General features: G+C 40.6%; 1 long non-coding RNA gene across 2 annotated transcripts in view; it reads left to right on the plus strand.

Moving 5' to 3' along the window:
- LOC124082014 (uncharacterized) overlaps positions 1-21,214 on the plus strand; it is a 376,643-nt gene that overhangs the window by 92,280 nt on the left and 263,149 nt on the right. The window contains exon 1 of one of the 2 annotated variants that reach the window (XR_006848222.2): positions 9,421-9,513. The exons of the other annotated variant lie outside the window; for it this stretch is intronic. This is a non-coding gene — a long non-coding RNA (uncharacterized LOC124082014). Of the gene's footprint in view, positions 1-9,420; positions 9,514-21,214 lie in introns of those variants that run through there. 2 annotated transcript variants of the gene reach the window in all.

Consider the following 21,214-nt stretch of genomic DNA (forward strand, 5'->3'; position numbering starts at 1 on the left):
CACTGAAGGGACCTGAGATTTCTAGTTTGTTTAATAATTATTGCAAAAATATTAAAAGTGCATTCCAGAAGTATAGCCTTTTAATGTTTGTGAAACTTACCATGTACTGTATCTTGTTTCCTGACTCTGCAAGGTAAGCAGGCCAGTGGGATCATTCTTAATAAGGACATTGCACTGAATGATCTCTAATTTTTGTCATAGCATTCAGTTTTTTAGAGATTCAATTTCAAAGCTTTGTTCCCTTTGACCCCTGTATGGAATCCCTTCCCCAAGGTGGGATGGAGGGCTCTCACATAGCCCAATCACATGAGTCACAAAAGATTAATTCATTCACATGAGATGCTAAGAAAGAAAACCCAAGGGATTTATCCTCCGAAGACAGGACTCCCTGGTGGAGCACTTTCCCACAATCATGACTAGATGTGGGGGTTTTTTGGCAAGAATATCTTCCTACTTTCTGAAAGTCACAGACCAGGGCTGCTGGTCCCTTGCAGTACATCAGGCTGACCTTGCCTTGTGGTTTAGTGGCCCTGGTACAGGGTCTTTTGTGCCTGGTAGGAATCAAAGTGCTGTCAAGTCAAGTCTGGACTTTTCAGTTGAAGCTCAGTTAAAGGTGTAGCTCAAATACTGTCAGCCAAGTTCTATCAATTACCATCATAAGACAACACAAGACAACTAATTTTTTATACTATTTTTGAAATATGAGATTTAAAGAGATGAAGCAGCGGGCCCAAGGTAGCCCCAAAATGTAGTAGTCAGGACAAGTGGATACACCACCCACACCCTGAAGGAGGAAATGCTACCTTTCCATCTGAAAGTGCCTTTCAACTTTGACTACAATGGTATCTATGTGCATGTTGTTATCACCAGTGTCGGTGAGCTTGAACTTAATAGAAATCATATGATTCTATAGAAAGAACTCTGGGCAAGAAGACAATGAACCAGAAGTCTGGCTGCAGTCCTGGAGAGGGAATCACTCTATGGGAAGAGCAATACCCTGGGCCAGTTTATTCCAGAAGATTGCCTGAGAGAAGCGGTTCTCGCTCTTTGGTCTGAGGAACCAACTATACCCAAATCATCTGGATCTGTGTTGATAAAGGCAGATATGCCTGGGCTTCCCCAAGGTCTATTGAATCAGAATATTAAGGGGCATATCATAGAAATCAGGGAGCAAAACAAGTTACCTGGTGATTATTTTATATACTAAGGCTGTCCAGTCACAAACATGGGCTGGGATGATCACTAAGACTTCTCCCCAAAATAGCACCTGATGTCATCAATATAATTGTTACAAGGTCTCAAGAAACAATAGCTAGGAACAGAGCCATGTTTTTGGCCTCCTGGTTCTTCATTCCTGACCCATCTGTCCAGTTTTATGCAGAAATGAGATGCCTTTTGAAGAGATAGTCCATTTTGTGAGGCACTGTAGTTACAGGCTCATTCTGAAGTTTCTTCTAGGCTGTTCTGGAACACGAAGCCTCTTGTGGTGGGGTGAGAGGAGAAGAAAGCCTGTTCTGTGTTCTGAGGGAGAGAGAGTCCCTATAAACAGCAGTCCCAGAATTATCCCCCAGCACCCGTGCTATTATAAAGAAGAGCTGACGCGGCAGAGTCCAGGGGATGCTGTGTGTCTGTGGCGCACTAATCACAGAGGCAGGCAGGCTAAATGCAAAAAGAACATTTGCACAAACAGCACCTGTACTGAGCAGTCATCTGCTATTTTTAGAGCTGCTGCAAAGAGCAGAGGGACACTTGGAGAGGCTCTCAAAGGGTGTCAGTTAGCAGGAAGGTAAAGGTTTTGGCAGATTGTGTGTGGCTGACTCTATAATCCCCTAACTGAATCACTGAAAACTTGGGTAGTCTGACATTTTTGTTTTGGGTTGGTTTTTTGGTTGAAGATGGGATGCAGACATGGTGGTACAAGAACAAGGGAGAAATTATAGGCGTCACCCTGATCAGTCACTGATATTTAAGATTACAGAACACACACTTAAAATTCAGGTGATTTTGATTCCAGAAAATAAGAAAGAACAGTTTGTTCTCCAGGATTGATTCTGGAGCAGCCCAAAGTAGGAATAAATGGCAAATACCTTTATTTCCGTCATTTAGTTCAACTTCAAACACATTGTCCCTTTTGAGATTGTCACCCTTTGCATTTGTGATAGAATAAATTATCTAATTTAGTGTTGGGCATCTGTTGGTTAGATCAGGTTAGAGCTTGGAGATGGTGGCTATTTAGAAAGAACACTGACTCATAACATCAATTCTTATTTTCAAATAAAAAAATAGTTGTAAAGACTAATTGAGGACTCAAGGAAACATTTCCAAGGGCGGGTCCGTTGACAGTTGGCTAATGACATCGACTCTACACACAAGGGTAAAACGGGACTTTCAAGGCATTCTGACATGTGGAATTTTCCATCAAAGTGCACCTAATCGATTTGATAAATGTTACACATTTGTTTGACCTTTCAGGTAGATTCAGAACACATCAGGTCAGCAAAGGTCATTTTCTGATGTACCTCCTCCTCTTCTCCCACTTGCAATTAGAAAATTCTTCTCTCTCTTTCAGCTTCACAAGGAAGGTTGAACTGTAATGAGGCATCTGGTTCAATCCTCTCCTCTTACAGATTAGTGATGATCTTTCTCAAACCTACTTTGTAAGCCCACTGTTGCCTGTTTGCACAGGTGGCATGAAGTTGGTTGCCTGACTCTCAGCCCAGAGCTTTCTGTGCTAAATCGGAGAACCTAAAGCTCCTGGAATTGGAAGGACCTTAAAGCCACTGTCATCCAGCATAATCCATTATCCTCAATGCTCAAATTGTCAAACTGCAGAACAGTGGACCTTTTTCTCATAATTGTTTTGAAATACAAAATTAGACATCAGAGATGGATGCCAAGTTCAAACAATTTTGAATTCTGCCTATAAATGAAGCAAACATACAAAAACTTCCACCTGGTTATATCCTAATTTGAAGTAGTCTCGAGCTGTGTAATTCAGAACTTGTGGACCTTTCGAGGCTATTTTTGCAGGGTAAACAAAATTGTGATGGGAACCAATCTGGGATTTTGCTACTTATATATATGTTCACTAATGTATTCTGACTAATGCAGACACTTTGAGACTGTTGGAACAATAACCTCAGTGAACTCACTATACACAGAACTATGAAATAACAAAATTCATCTTCTCTAATGCCCATTCTGTTTCCCAATGATTTTTCCCTCCCATTTTCCTGGATCAGACCTCTCCCCATATGCCCCGCTGTGTTAAACATCATCCTTTGGGGTCTTTCTCTCAGCCAACGGCTATATCCTCCCTTAACATATTTGCCCATGAAGATTTAATAAGTTTGGAGAGGGTAAAAAGAATAGGGAAGGGAAGGGAGGTTTACCAAGTTTTTCTCTGTCCTCCTTCTTATTATGTTTTATTCCATTGTGACTCTTTCAAATTCTGCTTTACATTAGCTTGAACCCTATAAAATTGTCTGTCACTGTCGTAGATCAAACCTGCTCAAATATCAAAAATTCAGTAGGGTTCAACCTGATGGCATTGGGTCAGTGTCTTCTGGTGCCTAATGAAGCACCACTGCATGAAGAACTTCCCCTGCAGCCACCCAAATAGACCAAGGTGCCCGACTCAATGGACTTTTTTGCCAAGGCAAGTTCCAAACACTTGTGTGTAGGTTGACCTCTCCCCTTTATCTTCCACCACCCAAAATACACCCTGTTTTCGGAGACCTTTGCTCTAATAAACATTGGGAAGTAGCAGGGTTTTCTCTTAGGCTTCATAGGTCTTCTCACAGATGACTGTTGAACTGCACTTAGCACTAGGTATAAAAATGCATGCACTGGAGATTTCAAGTTTAATGCCAATGGGGAATGAGGGCAAAAGGAGAATGTGAAAAAGGCATTATAATTTGAAAGCACAAAAAAGCACTGTGCTTTGTGGGTTCAGGGGATATATACCTATCTCAAAGGTAGGTATTGACTGTTTCAAACCCCAAATCAGCAGGAACATTAGAGTTGTTCAACAAGTGTCCATTGAATCAAAGTAGAACACTGTGTTGAGAGGCCATATTTGTGGATATAGGATATCTCTTTCTGGGTATTTTTCTTTTCTTTTCTTTTCTTTTTGCTGATTTTATTTTTTTTAATATTTAACTGATTTTATTTTTAAATACATGACAGTGGAATACATTACAATTATTATTACACATATAGAGCACAATTTTTCATACCTCTGTATATAATGTTTGTTCACACCAATTCATGTCTTTATACATGTACTTTTCAGGATGATGTCCATCACATTCTACTATCATTGCTAACCCACTGCCCCCTCTCTTCCCCTCCCACCCCTCTGCCCTATCTAGAGTTTGTCTATTCCTTCCATGCTCTCCCTCCCTACCCCATTATGGGTCAGTCACCTTATATCAGAGAAAACATTCGGCATTTGATTTTGGGGGATTAGCTGACTTCACTTAGCATTATTGTCTCCAACGCCATCCATTTACCTGTAAATGCCATGATTTTACTCTCTTTTATTGCTGAGTAATATTCCATTCTGTATATATGCCACTATTTTTAATCCATTCAAGTACTAAGGCATCTAGGTTGGCTCCACAGTTTAGCTATTGTGAATCGTGCTGCTATAAACATTGATGTGGCTGTGTTTCTGGGCATTTTTCAAACCACATCATGGAGCAGCCAGTGATTCTTTGTAGTCACAAAACCAGCTTTGATCCCAGTTTTTTTCAATCATTTTACTCTTCTCTGCACCCAGGCACTCTCCAACAATTATTTTAAGCAAGATTCACATCTCTAAGTCCTCCTTTATTCCTCTCCCCAGGACTCTAAAAGCAAAGAAAACAAGGACTCAGGAAAGTTGGAGTCTTTGAACTCCATCCTGGCCTCACCCCATCGTGTCACACCCTCCCAGCTTTTGCAGGACACAGCTCCACTCCCCTTCCAGCCTCTGCACCGGCTCCCGGGGGTCTGTTACCCTATCCCAAGAAATTCCAGCAAGTCTTGGAACAAAGACTGGCAGCAAATAAAAATTCCCTGTCTGGACTGAGACTAGAATGCAATTAGTCAAGGAAGGTTGTGAAATTTGTTTTTAAGCATGACGAATATTTTATCTCCTGACCCTCACCTCCAAGATATTCCCCTTCCAGCCCTCCCCCTTACCTCGAAACCCCTGCACACAGGATCTTTGCAAAGTAAAGTATGACCTTTAGATTGAGACGTCCTCTGTTGCAATATGTTGGAATATGTTTCAACACGGTAACTCGAGATCTATTTACTAAACTGTTTGGCACATTCCACACGTCCTGGGGGAAATGTTGGCAGGACCCGCGGTGCGCTTTCCGCTCCTCCCTGATGCATTACCAGACATAAGGTCATCCCAGTCTAGCAGAGATGGGTGCTGCACAGGGCTCATTACCTCGCAGCAAGCCAGCCAGATGAGGCCGTGGGATGTTTTCTCTTCATCATTCAAGCTTGAAAGGAAACTGTCAGCCTCCACTTGCTCTTAAAACAATGAAAATTTAGGTGACAGCGCTCTCATTAGCTCAATGGAAATGAAGGATTCTGGGCAAAGATGTCCCCCCTTCACAGCATGCTAACAACTCTTCCTCTGGAGTCATTCTGGCAGCCAAGACACAGGATGGGTCTCAGCCTCCTAGGCAAACATGGTGATCACATCGAGGACACATTCTTCTTTGGATGACCAGAAACTTACAGATATGCAGATTCTGAGCTTGGGAGAGAAAGGTAGATTTTTAGATAGATAACTGGTTTTCCCTGATTCCTCTGCAGGGAAGTAGATACATTTATGGGGCTGTCCTCTTGTGACTTACATACATTCACATTATCAGAAAATAAACAAAAGTATCATTACACTGCTAAATCCTTTCCCTAGGAGAGACTCAAACAAAAGTACCAAGTACAGACCCCATTCCTTAGACTTGCATTGCACAATTTCTTATCTAAGAGGGTTTTGTTAATATTTGATGAACCACTTGGATAATGCATGGGACTGTGGGAGCCCTGATAATTGCTTACATCTGTACAGCATTCTATTCTAGGACATCCTGTGCATTATATTCTCATTTGATCCTTTTAACAGCAATGTTTAAAGGCCTTGATAGGTATTCAGACTCCACATTTATAAAATCTTAACACTACTAGAACTGAAAGTGACCCTAGCTGTAGTTTTGATTAGTGGAGGCTAACACAGCTACAACAGATGCATATTAACTGACCAACGTTGCTGTTTTCTAAACCTATGCCCCAAGTCACCCTACTAACTCCCCAACTTTTTGTTGCACCCCAGCACACACATACAGGGTCTGAATCAGTAAATGGGAGTGAGATTTCAGGCACAAATATTTTTTAGAAAACACCCCGGGTGACTCCAAAACAACCTGGTTTATTGCACTGCTCTAGATTAAGCTGGCAATGAAAGCAGCAATGCGCTTGACCAGCTCACACGTGATGACAGGTCCCAGCCTCCTGACACTGAGTGAGGGCCCTTCTTTCACACTTTCCTACCATTTCTTTCTGAATTGCAAAGGGAACTGCCAAGATATTTTAGCCCATATTTTGCTTCTTCATATCCAGGAGGAAAAATAATAAGAAATTCTCTGTTCAAAATAGACCTGATGTGAGTAAAACTCCAAACACCGCAGTTTTCTATTCTATACTTTTCCACTCAAATGCATATTCTTAACGGGTTTGCCCCTCAGTTCTAAGATTGGTCTCAGACCCTTATCAATAGTGGTTCCCTCTTTCTCTTGGGGATGCCTCCTATTGATTGTCTACTAAACTACAGGAACATTCCATTGAATTGTGGGTTCATATTATCAATGACTTAAGATAGGTGGGAAAGTACTTGTGAAGAAGAGGCAGGACTCCATGTGTGCGTGAATTAGTGGAAGAGAGGAAAAACGTGTCTCTCCCCCACCTCTCTGCCTCTCTGACAACCAAATTCTTTGTAAGTAATTTCTCTATTCCCCTTGTCCTCTCAGACAGGAGGGTCTCATGGAATTGCTGAGTCCTTCACAGGGTCATATTCTACTCATAAGCAAATGACTGTGAAAAGGTAGAGCTCTTGGTCATGTGCATCCTAAACCCAAGCACAATATGCAAAATCAAAGGCAGATCTTTCTTCTAAGCATGTTTTTCCAAGGCACAGTTGGACAAGCAGCACAAAAGCAAGCTCTATGAACTTCCTACTCTCCATTCCTGGCCAGGGTACAGGATCCTCATTGAGGCCTCAACTCTATACCATACTTTCTCATCTAGATTCTAGTAGAGGGTCTTACATGGAGGTAAGGTGCAGGGAACAGGAGCACAGAGAGCTGATCTTCCTTACAACAGCCAAATCTCAGCAAAGAAGGGCTTCATTTCTCTCTTCTATATAATATGCATTATATGTGTAATAATGTCTGTATATGTATATATGTACAGATGTACATATACATGTATACGCACATCTGTACTTTGTGTTTACATATATGCATAAGCATGTATACTTGAGTATATATGTCCACGTGTATACACACACATACATAACCTATATATGCTCATTAGAAAATTTGACAGTAGAGAAAATGTAGTGCTGCCCATTCCATCTCTCAATAGAACACGTTCTATCCAAAATATCCCTAAATTGAATAAGTTTCTAAACATCATATTTTTTATTACAAAGCCATTCCATCTACTTGGTAGCAGCTACAATGTAATTAATTTACTTCTTTATTTTCAAAGAATATGCATTTAGTGCTATTTTTCTAATAATAAAGGGCTACAAATCAATAGCTCAGTCACTTTTTTATTGTGGTAAAATATACATTAACACTTTTGCCAATTTTCGCCATTTATGTATATAGATCAATGGTGTTAAATATCTGTACAATGTTGTGAAGCCATCACCGAAATCTAAGCCATCATGGAAAACACCTCCAGGAATTTTATCTCACATAGAAACCCTGTACCCATGAAAGAGCTCCATTCCCTCTTGCCTCCTTGTGCAAGCCCCCTCTATTCTACTTTCTGTCTCTAAGACTCTGCTCCAAATATGTCATGTAAGGATAATTATACAATATTTGTCCCTTTGTGGGCCGAATTATTTCACTTAGCATATGTCCTAAAGACTCATCTATGCTGTAGCTTGTGTTAGAATTTTATTTCTTTTTATAGCTGAATAGTATTCAATTGTGTAGGTGCCACCTTTGTTTATGCATTGTTCTTCAGTACTTCAGCATGTCACTGTTCGGGTTTGATGCATTTTTATCTAAGTTGCAGGATAGAGTCAGGGAAGGAAAAGATGGAGATTTGTGGGTTCACAGGAAACCTCTATGAGGCCCCATAAACTATAGAAATACTATAATGCTCATATTTTTTTCTAAACTAAAAATGAGGACATGATTGGACAGATACTGTTTGTGTAGGGATAACTGAAGGGAATTCAGAAACATACTATCTAGGAAATTAGGCAGGAGTAGTCACCATAACTCTTAGCAACCAAAAAGACTAAGTTGAAAAAAAAAAAAAAACTATAGCTCCGTAAGGATTCTCTTCTTCTCAAGCAAAGGTTACAGAACTCTCTGCTCCCTGCCCGCATTCTCCCTTCTTCCCAGGCCAATTCCTTGGCTCTTTAGTCCAGCCTCTTCTGTGAAGGCTAGTGTTCTTACTTCCCAAAGGTGTGGTCCCAGAGACCTGGGAAGAGCATCCTAGGGGAAGCAGCTAGTGGCCCAGATAAGATGTCTATGTCATCTCAGCCTCGTCACCTTCTATTCTATTATTGCAGGCATATGGACATAGCCATGAAAAGTAGGAAAAAGAAGCCAAAACCAACCCTGTCAGAACTTTCCAGGGCCTGATTTGCACTGAGATTGAGCCCAGTGCAGCTGCTCTGGGTTTGGATGATACAAATGAATATTGAGATTCCTGAAGTCTCAGAAACTCCCTCCGGGGCCATGTCATCTGCCTGGAGAGGTATCTGGACATTATGAAGTTGGTAGCACAACAAACGGATGAAATTTGCGATTGGATCTAGAATAAACTCCAATAAAGCCTCCTCTTTCTTTGCCCTAACGGGTGGATTCAGTTATGTAAGAAGCACATGCTTCACCCTGAGGGTGGGAGTTACCAAGGGGTGATGGTGGAACACTGGGGGAGGGGCTGAGTGGTTTTTATGAAAAGCAAAGGAATTATGGAAAGCACATTGCAAGTCTTGTTATTTTTCTCATAATATGTTCCAAACCCAAACAAACTCAAAAAAAAGTATGTGTGCAAAAGTAAACCTTAAACCATTTTGCGAATCCCGCCCTAGATTTCACATTTCTCCAGTGAGGCTCACATTCCTTTATTCAGATTCCAAAAGTAGAGATAATTTGTTCCAAATGTTTCCAAAGTCGACGAGCAGAAGGGCCTAACGATTTTTCCAGAGCTGGAGAAAACAGTGAAATCTTCTACACTCCACTGGAGCATTCAAACTGAAAGAAAAAGGTAGACAAGCGAGGGTAAGGGGGAAAGAAATGTTGTGATGATATATTTGTTTATTTTCTCAGTTAAGGCACTTTGACAAGGTCTAAGGAGGCATTGCCAATGTCCTATTTCCTTTGGCAAGGTAGCATTTTTTCTTTGTTATGAAGCATAGAGTGATGAAGAAAATGACCAAGCAATTAGACATTTCATGCAAGATGGTGAGGGAGCTTATTTCAAGGAGTCTCATCCTGGGAATCCTTGGGGATGGGTATAGATGTGTGTGCTAGGACACCCAAGCCTCTGCAATGATCCCCTTTCTCCACCCTAACAGTACTTCTGATAACTACCAACTTGCAGTCACAATTCCCTCTACTGGTAAAAAAGACTCTGTCCCAATGAAGCTTCCATATGGAAGCATGCTTGGGCACGAGGGGCCAATGCTGGTGATTAACTACAGGTGTAACTTCTAAGGACCAAGCAGGCATCCATTGAACTGATAGGAAAAGGGTTTTTTTTTTCTTTTTTTTTCTTTTTCTGTTACACAGCCAAAAGACTGTGATGTTACCCAGTAGTCTAAAAATCAGTCTTAATCTCTACAGTGCTAGAAGAGTGCTTGACCAATAATAAATATTTATTTGAAGAGGGGAGACAGAATGGAATATCTAATGCACTTTAGTTTATTAAATTTGTATGGAGCCAAAGAAAACTTAGGCAAACTCAAGTGGGGAGATAGCAGATCAGATTTCAAGCAATGATTTGTGATATAATACGAATATCTTATTACTATTGTTGTTATTACCTTGATCGCCATTTGTTGGAGTTAAACTCTGTGCTATTACAAGTGCTCTAGATACTTAATCTCCTTTAATCTTTACAACACCTCTGCAAAGGAGAAATGGTTCATTCTGCAAATGAGGAAACTGGGGCTCAAAGAATTAAATAATTTTGGATTTCAATGATTGAATGAGGGTCAGAACCAGCTTGGTTGGTGAATCCTTATGTATGAATCCAAATGTATGAAAGCAAACAGAGCTGGTGTCACAACCAACTTAGTCACTGGGGCCAGTGAGGCCAAGACCATGCTTGTAACTTGAGGGTTTGTGTTGCATCAGGAGAGACTTTTTGGGGGGAATTTCTAACCACACCCCTAAAGCCTCGTCATCTGGACTTGAGATTATACAGTCAGATATGTAGGTAGCCCAGGAAAAATGCATCACTAGGCTTAAGGCTGCATTTCAGAGCAAATGGTCTTCTGACTGGCAACTGGAGAAACATTTGCATTTATGAGAGATGATAGTGTGTGGTTGCCAGGGTCTGAGGGGGGATGGACACAGAATTCTCAAAGACTACTCACAGCCTTTGAGAAGTGAGGGATTTACTAGATAAGATAGGATGTGCATTCACCCTGAGTGGGATCCAGGAACATGGATATGGACTTCTTGGATGAGCACAAATATCCCCTTATACACAGATGTGACATCATTCTTATGATGCAGCCAGGCAAGTCTTTACTCTCCCAACCAGAATCAGCATCTATCACTCATGCTCAGACATCTAAGATCTTGCCCACCCCCAAGGACTACCATTATTAGGAAGTCTCGTGTTGGACCTGGAAACTGTTGAGTTTGAAATAAGAAGATCCTGAATCTCATTACCACTGAGTACTAGAGAAGCCATCTCTCTGAGTCTCCATTTCTTGAGATAAAAATTTGGTATAATCTATGACTTTCTGAACTTCCGTGATTGAATTGCACATAAAATTATACACACGTCATACCCACGAGCTTGAAATGCTCATGCATTTTCAAAAAGCATATGATTGAAAGGAAGTGTGATATATCATAAAACCCAAGGAACATAAGAAAAGAGAGAAGTGACTCAATTTATTGATAGATATTTCTGTACCCAAAATTCTGTTCCACACTTGGATGACATAACTAGAAACATGGCACATACTTTACCATGAGGCAGAGTAGGTAAAATTTTAGTTAAAACTAGCAAATGTAATTGGATTATTGGACAGTTGAACCAAGTAGGGTGAAAGCAGGAAACAAATTAATTCCTCCTGTCACTGGCTTGCTCCATCTTTGTTGATATCTCAAAGTTAATAATTTTCCAAGACACTTTTAGATTCAGAAAGTGACTTAAACCAGATACAGTGATGCACACCTGAAATCCCAGTGGCTTGGGAGGCTGAGGCAGGAGGAGCATGAGTTCAAGGCCAGGCTCAGCAATGTAGTAAGGCCCTAAGCAATACAGTGAGACCCTGTCTCTAAATAAAATATTAAAAAATGGCCAGGATGTGGCTCAGTGGTTAAGTGTTCCCGGGTTCAATTCCTGGTACCAAAAAAAAAAAAAGGGGGGGGTGGGGGGACTTGATTGATTTTCAGGCATTTGAATGTTCAATAAAATGTTTAACCCTACCCCACCTGAGCTCTGGAGAAAGTGGGAGCCACAACCTGTTTTCCATATTTACCCTCATACCTGCTCCTCTTGGGAGAATCTCAATGAGAAAAATCAATTCTCCCCAGCCTTCTCTCTCCAAAGTCCCATCCTATCTGGTCACAGAAGGACAGAAGAATCAAGGTGTGGCCACTGCATTAGATTCCCAGAGCTGTCATAATAATTACTACATGCAATTTCCCTTCTCTCTCCCTTTCCCTCCCACCTCTCATCCCTGTTAAATGTTAATCTTCTTCTCCTGCTCTTCGTCCCTACTCTGATCTTAGTTACTCTCCTTATATCAAAGAAGACATTTGGCATTTGTTTTTTAGGGATTGGCTAGCTTCACTTAGCATAATCTGCTCTAATGCCATCCATTTCCCTGTAAATTCTATGATTTTGTCATTTTTTAATGCAGAGTAATACTCCATTGTGTATAAATGCCACATTTTTTTTATCCATTCGTCTATTGAAGGGCATCTAGGTTGGTTCCACAGTCTTGCAATTGTGAACTGTGCTGCTATGAACATCGATGTAGCAGTGTCACAACAGACACTAGTATGGCAATATGTAAATCAATGGATGTGTAACTGATGTGATTCTGCAATCTGTGTATGGGGTGAAGGTGGGAGTTCATAACCCACTTGAATCAAAGTGTGGAATATGATATGTCAAGAAATTTGTAATGTTTTGAACAACCCACAATAAAAAATTAAAAATATAAAAAAAATCAGAATATAAAAAAAATAATAATAATTACTACAAACTGGGCACCTTAGAATATTAGAAATTTCCTTTCAGTTCTGGAGGCTTGCAGTCTGAATCAAGATTCTCTGACGGACAATCTAGTCCCTGACTCTCTGGCTTCTGATGGTTGCTAGCAATCATGATGTTCCTCAGCTTGTCAATGAATCATACTTGTCTCTCTTTTGTCTTCATATGACAAACTTCCCTTTTCATGAATCTCTGTGGGTCCTCTCCTTTTCTTATAAGGACACCAGCTATTGAATTTAGGTTTCGCCCTAAACCAGTATGACTGCATCTTAACTTGATGACATCTGCAAAGCATTTATTTACAAATAAAGTCATACTCTCAGGCAGCTGAAATCAGTGTGTGTGTGTGTGTGTGTGTGTGTGTTTTATATACATATATACGTAAAATTTTGGGGCAGTACAGGGGTAAGGAGACAATTCAACCAAGAACAGCCATCTTCCTAGCAAGCACAGCATATTTGTTTAGGCAGCCACTTTAGAAAATATAGACACCCAACTCCCTTTGTCTTCAGATTTTGGAAGTAAAGCCTAAAGTAACATCTCCTATAGCATTCTCTCATACAGATACAAAATTATTTTGAAATTTACATAAAAATTCTGACAAACAAAAAAAGTCCTCTTTCCTCAGTTTCTAAAGGTGATGAAGAATTAGCTTTCTCTTTTTTTACCTAATTTTTTAATGATCTGATATTTCATATATACACAAAAATTATGGTCAGATACCTCCAGGCACCCCCATTCACCTTGAGTGATATTCACATTCTAGTACTGTTGCTTCATCTATTTCCCTCCATCAAAAACACAAAAACAAAATACGTATTTCTGGATTATTTCAAAGCACATCCTTGGCATCATATCCTTTACCTGTAACTATGAAGTAATCTCTTCTGATTATTGGGGTTTAGGCTATATTTGGACCTTTAACTGTACAGACCATGGGTGGAATTAATAACAAGAAGCATCATCTCTACCCATGGATGACCGCTGTGTACATCAGGAAAATGTCATTATATGGAGGATAAATCCTGGCCCCTTTGAAACCTGTGTCCACTCTCACATCTCCTCTTAAACTTCTACAAAGCTAAGGGAGGCTATAACATTTCAATCAACTACTATGGTGGATTTTTCTGCTTTCATCCTGCTAGATTTATCTTGGGCCATCAATCTGTTCAAATATGCAATAAGGGCCTATGAATAATCAAGGACCTAGGTAGATGCTGCAGAAACTTCTTTCAAAGTTAGATGATATGAAGGAAGAAATAAGACAAGTGCACACAGAAACAAAAACCCAAAGAAATATAAAAACTTGCAAAGTTGAGTCAAAAGAATCACCCAGATTGATAACTGCCATTCTGGTGTCAAGAGAAATTTCTGGAATTATAATTTCTAAGCTAAAACCACAGCTTAAACTGCAGTACAAGTACTGGCAGCCATTCGGATGATACAATTTTGCATGAGGGGAACAGCAGAATAGCATGAAGTCTCTGGCCTAGAGACATGTGCACAGCGAATTTCCCAGCTGTGCTTCTCAAGGCTCAGTCCACCTTGGGGAGCAAAAGCAGCCATCCAGATCCTGACTTTCCATTTCCAAGTTCTTTCCTCAAGAATTCATAAAAATGCAGCTGGGGGTGAATGGGCTGAAACCTCCTAAGCTACACAGGGTCTGGCAATTTATCATTCAGCAAGCCTTTTCTCCAACTCAATTCAGCTTTTTTCCTCTTTGTTAATAATAGAGTGTTTAGGGCAGCTTGTGGTTTCAGGTTATCTCCTTCCTCAGCCAAATTATACTCCCAAATGCATCAATATCTTCCGGAGAATCATATCCATTGACAGAAGAAATTATTTCCCTTCTGAGAGGATCAGGGAGAGTGGTCTGGAACTGAGAGATGAAAATATTTAGATAGGCAAAAAAAATCCTTATTTATAGTAGTAGCTACATAATGCAATAGAGCCAGTGAGTGACCATCTCTTAGAGTCAGTATGTGGGTCTCATGAACACAGGAGGGAGGTAATTCAGGAATGAGGCATAATGCATGGAGGGGCTATTTTTTTGAAATCTAAAGCATGATATAATGCCATTTGTTTAATAATGGTGGTGTAATTTATATTTTAAAGTATACATTGTCCTAGAATTTGTCTTGAGAAAAATTGTGAAGTTTGTAAATTATATTCACTTAATCCATCAATCTTTGTTGAGCACTCAGGAGGAGCACCATCTTGCTCTAGGACATAATGAGAAGCTTGGAGGGTACCAATTCTGCTCCATGTCTCAAGCAGCTTATGCAGCCCATAACCCACCAGCTCTTAACACACCTTGTCAAAAAGGAACAGCAGGGTTATGTATGACTCATTGTACTTATCGTGGGCAACAGGATCTTGACTCTATTCATTAATGTAATAAGTGTTTATTGGGTGCCAGGTACTGAACTATGTACTAAGCCCACCCAACATCTATGCCTATTAATATAATATTTGTAATGGTTGTTTAACTTAATAAAGTGTCTGTTGAGATTAACTGAACCCAGGTATAAAATGAGAACTATTTATAGTTTATTGCACCTAGTGGTATACAATCCACTACAAAGATACCTAACAGGTCCTGACATTAGTCTCAATTTTTTCTTACAAAAACAAATAATCTAAGGGTAAAGGGACTACTTTTCATTTGCAATGTATTTTATTCCATGTGGCCCACCTTGCTTTTGTGCTTTGAGGTGTGATCAATGCTGAAATGTTTGGTTCAGAATCGGTCATCGGTGACATACTGGAAGAGATAATATAAAAATTGAATCAGGCATTGCCTTTTGTTGTAAGTGTAAGTTTGCATGTTAGGAATCCAAAGGGCAGTTGCATTCTATTTGGCCTATTAGATGAGAATTTCCTGTTGCTGCTCTGTTAAGGCCATTTAGACAGCAGCAGTAAAGCTAGGGGGCAGGAGAAATTTGGAGATGGGCAAGCGGTCGCCACATATTCTTTGTCCATGAAGACTGCACCAAGATATTCTCCCTCTTTCTCTCTCTCTCTTTCCCTTTCAATTTCTACCAACTTCCACGATAGTCACAGTTGCCAAATTCCCATTATGCTTACTGAAGAATAAAAGATAAATTCCTTAAGTATGTTGTCACCATATCAAATAAATGTATTTATCTCTGTGCATCTGTCTTGGTTTTTAAAGTCATAGAAGTTTGGAAAGCATCCTTTGGATGCCCCTTTTAAATGACCCCTCACATTCAGAACTCACTTTACCTTGATCTGTCTTTTCTTTCATCTATAAACAGGTACCACAAATAAACCAAAACCCACTTTGTGCCTTCATCTCATGGGGCTGTCATGATTAGTGCCTGAGTCATACCTGTGACATTTGCATTTGCATTCAGTGAACAGGGACAGTGACTCAGGACTCTCAGTCTTATGCTGGGCTCCCCTTACCATGGAGCAGGTTCGCTGCCTTCACCCTAGCTGAGAAGGGATGCTTGGAAAGCCCTGGGATTTGCCTCCCTTCCTCCACCTCTACTCCCACAAGTGCTTCCATGGGAGTGAATAAATGTATTGTCTTTATGTCTGTGTGTATTTAGGGAACTTTATGGAGGTATAATGACGATAAATAAGAGCCACTTATTTAAAATATGCAACTTAAGTTTTGACAAATGCATACATCCTTGAGAACATTATCACAATCAAAATAGTGAACATACCCACTTCCCCCAAGTTACCTGTGCCCTTGGTAATCTCTCCGTCCTGTCCTCCCTCCTTTCCTCCCCTACTCTCCACTCCAGGCAACTGCCAACCTGCAACCTAACCGGAAGGTCACTACAGATGACTTTGCATTCTCTAGAGTTTTATATAAATGAAACCACACAGTATAGATCCTATGATTTTCCTCTCCCACCATTCAGTTTTTTTCTTGGTCTTGCTTCTTTTGTTCACCATAATTATTTTGAGATCCATCTAAATCCTGTGTATAAATGAGACATTCTTTTGGGGGGACATCATACTAAAAGCAAAGTCATTAATTAGAGTAGAAAAGGGAATAATAAGAATGACTATATTCAGACAGAAGAATGCAAAGCATTTTTCATTCTGGGTATCACACCTCCTATTTTGCAAGTCTCATGTCATTCATTCATTTAAGCCAGTAGAACTTTGGTCAATGAAAATGGCTTCCCATAAGCAAGGAAAGATCAATTTGGGGTAGACATTCTCTATTTTAGAATATATGGCAATGAGGATATTTCTTCCCAAATATTTAGAATTATTTTGAATTTTCAAGCCAAAAGAAGGCATCTTAAACTACCTGGAAAACCTGGCATGCCAGATGATTCCTTCCACAGGATTCTGAGCAGCCAAGGTTTTGCTATACTTCACTCAAGGGGTTTCTTCTTCCAGCCAGGAGAGGAGGAGCCGTTCCTGACTAACTGGGTAAATGGCTTCTCTCAGAGGAAGGTGCTAAACTCTTGCTGGTTCTCTGGCCTGGACAGGTAGATGAAGCTCTGGGCTTCCATAGCATCTTTGCAGGCTTAATGGGGCGATAACGAGGAGAAAATGGCTTAATCCGTGTTTTGGCCTCCTTCTTGCCAAGCTGGTTGGAATGAGACAGGTTGTAACTTTGGGAAATCTGGTCATAAAATAGTTTTGTTGTTTTTTTTAAACATGGCTGGTTTTGGCAGGGGCAAAGAGACCCTAAAGGAGCAAGGCTCTGCCAGCTTTAGCTTTGAAAATGAACCAATTAATTAGGAAAGTGAGGGGTAGCGGAGGAGATACATCATATACCACCTGGACCGCCTGTTCCTCTGTTGCCTTATTTGTAAGAAAAACAGATTTAAAAGAAGTGTATTTAAAAGAAAACAAAAAGGTATTTGAACCAGGAAAATGTCATTTGGGAAGTAACCTAACTGAGTATAAAAGGTGAGGGAGAGAGCCGGGGAGAATGGAGCTTTCCAGGGGCAGCAGCAGGGACCCCCCTATTAACATCAGCCTGCCATAGTTAATAACCCTGTATTGGGCAGGAGGCTGAGCCAGATGATCTCTAAGGGCCCTTTCTCACTCCGAGATTCCAAGATGCTGATATTTATGGTGCAATATTCAGAACCTATAAATCGACTACTCTCGGAAGGTGTGCCTTATAATGTCTCTTTTATTTCATCAGTTTTCCCCCTGGATCTTGCCTCCTTCCCTCTGTTACCTCATTGCCAACAGAGAAGGAAAAGTGCATTCATAGATCCCTGAGTAACATCTGGAGGATGTGTGTTGGCCTCCGGCCCTAGACAGATGTTCTGAGACTATTCCTTTGGCCCCATATTTCACATGGAAATGTAACAATAACTGCCTATGATGGCTCCCAGTGTCCTCCACCACTAAATTTAAACCCACAGTCCAGAAGTGCAGATTTCAGCCTCCCCCATCAGCTGGCCTCTACTTGGTTGTACAATCCAAATACATGGAAACTCAAGAGTCAGGTCCTTCAGTCAGTTGATTGGCCAGCAAGCATTTACTAAGAATGTAATATGTGTTGACCTTTAAAGTACATCCAAGGAAAGAGGATATTTATACTTGGGATGTTAACAGCCCTGGTTTTTAAAAGTATTTATACAAAATTATTTAGAGAAGAAAAAAAATTCCTTAGACTATATAACCGTATACTAGGTTGTATGGATGCTCAGAAAAGGAATTCAACAGGACTTGAAGTAATAAGCATGATATTTGACTATGAGAACCACTTGAACTGGACTGAGAAGGATGGGATCGAATGGGGACGGGGAGGGGGATACAAAGAAGACATCATCAGGTAGATGAGAACAGGCAAAGGGCACAGAACTCTTTTCAGATTGATCCCTGCCAATTATTGAGTTATTTTTAGTAGGTAGTGGTAGCCTCCCAAGTTAGAAGTAGGAGAGGGCTATAGGTGTATCTCCCTACTAATTTTCTTCCAGGTTGTAATTTGCCAGGAGACCAGGCTTCTAGGTAGTACTCTATTCTGCCATGCACACACAGTTGGTTAGCCAGCAGCTAATCACACAATGAGCTGTAAGCAACCCGGGTCCCGTCCCACTATTCTTCAATGGAAACCTGCACTGAAGCAGATGTAGTGGTATTCTCCTGGCAGGATTCCATAATCCTCTAGCCTGACATGAAGACACAGGGCCCATTTGACTTAAGCCCTAGGGACATTATCCCAAAGTGAAGGAAAAAAAAAATCCCTGTTACTAGATTCTTAGACCTTCTTTCCATGCCAGTAGTATACTGCAAACTAAACTCACAATTGTAGGCATCAATGAAGAAATGGTTTCTAACATCGTTTAATTAGTCAGCCACTGGTCCTAAGCAGAATGACAGCGGAAAGCCTGCAGTAGGTGCCTCTGGAGTTATGGTTTCTGATTAAGGTCTTTCAAATGCTGGCTAACTACTTTCACCATTTGCCTCTAGAATATAGACTAAAATAAACACAGCATGCACGCGCACGCGCACACACACACTATGATGTCCATGCCAGTGCATTTTGAAATCAGGAATAATGTAACCAGATGAAGATGAGGATAATATAGGTTGTAGACAATGAAAGGCCCATCATCTGAACAATAGATAATGGGAAGAAAGGAGAGAATAGGCTGCATGTTGCATAGGTGGGTTTTTGGCAGACTGGTGACGTGTTAGATTCCAGGATGAACGGGTTTGCTAGTGTAGCCAACGGATGGGATGACTATGTAATTTATTGTTCAAAGAGTGATACTTTAGAGAGTAACAGGAGACATTGTTAATAATAACACAGGACGACAATTGAAAACTGGCTCTGTTCCAGGCAAACTAAGTCATGTAGTCGGCCTAGCTATGGTCCCTAGAGGAAACATGGAGAAGACCTGATGAAGCTGTTTCTCTGAAGAGTCATCCATCAGACACTAGAGTACAGACTCTGCTCTGTCTCATCAGGACACAGCAAAGATTGCTCTGTGTGACCTGGCAGGTCAGAGGTGCTACCTGGGAGGGGAACTTCCTGGGACTATACCTTGATTATCTTAGATATTTTGATCTGGAGCCAACCTGGAATCCTACCCTTCTCTGCATATCTTAAACATATTCTGTATTCCCCAATTTTGACTTGGCCATGAACAATTATATGACCGAGTAGAAACCACCTCCCTCACTATTTTGCTAATGTGAACTTGGATAATTATCTTAAGATTCAGAGAGTACTAAATGCTTTGGCACTTTATGTGGTATCACTTTGGGAATATCACAGTATGGATATGGGTGAAACTATTCGTGACTACTGGTGACCCAAGGAGTGGCCCATGCTATGAACTCAAGTGACCAGCAAATGATTAGAACTCAGAGGAGACAGTCCCATACAACATTGCAGCTGAGCCTGAAGAATATTATAATAGATGTCCTAGTAATAATCCTTATTATCCATCCCAGAATTTCCCGTCCAACAGAGACCACAAGGTTGTTGTAGAAGGGTTTGGATTATTTCCTAAAATGAATAGACAACAAACCAAGATTATTGTTTTAGTTTCAAAATAGTCTCAGGCATCCCTTGCCTTTGCTCTTTCACTGCACAGGTATTCATTAGGCCTCTTTCAGTTTCCAGGCATTATTAGGTGCTATGGATCAAATGTAAAGCAAAACCCCAACAACCCTCTTATCAGTGGAGGATTAAAATAGAGTTGATCCTTATGATTTGCCAATTCCACATTTGTGAATTTGCCTGCTCACTAAAATGTATTTAGAACCCCATTTGCAGACATGCACAGAGTGTGAAAAAATTGGAGTTGTCTGATGCTCAGGTTCCCAGCTCAGGTCAAACAACACAACACTGTCTATTGTTTCAGCTTTCACGTTGTCAACAAGTGACTTCTTATGGTCTCCTCAGGGTCACATTTTTTTTTTCATTTCTGTGCATTTCGTTGGCGAATTCACCCTTTCAACTAGGCCCAAGCATACAGCTGAAGTGCAGTCTCATGTTTCTAATTACAAGAAGACTCTGATAGGCCTTCCAAAGAAAATACCTACTAGATAAGCTTCCTTCAGGCTGGAGTGATAGTGCTGTTAGCCATGAGGTCAATGTTAATGAATTAACAATATATATTCAATTAGGCATCTTTAACCAGAAGCCCACATAAACCAAGGCTATATATTGATTGGTTGATGAAATTATTATGACCAGAGGCTTGCTTAGGAAATGAACCATACCTTTCCCTAGGACTAACAGTTCCATATTCCCTAATTCAGAGTTTGTGGCAACTTTATAGTGCGGATCTTCCATGAATAATGCAAATCAGCTCTGTTAACTAAAACACTCCAAAAAAATATGAATGCAGCTAGGAGAGCAGCTGGCACTCTGAGGCTAGGATGACCAGAGAAGATTTTTCTGGACAAAAGAGGCATAAGCTGCAGTGTAATAAATCAGGAGAGAGGTAAAGGAAGAGTACTGGGGAGCAGAAATAGCAGGGGGCTCTCCTGAAATGAGAGAGACAACAGGTCTCTATAGCTGGGTGGAGAGTGAAGAGAA

Source organism: Marmota monax, unplaced genomic scaffold, assembly GCF_021218885.2.
Source record: "Marmota monax isolate L192 unplaced genomic scaffold, Marmota_monax_Labrador192_F-V1.1 WCK01_AAM20220418_F8-fsc00031, whole genome shotgun sequence".
In the NCBI taxonomy this organism is placed as follows: Eukaryota; Metazoa; Chordata; class Mammalia; order Rodentia; family Sciuridae; genus Marmota; species Marmota monax.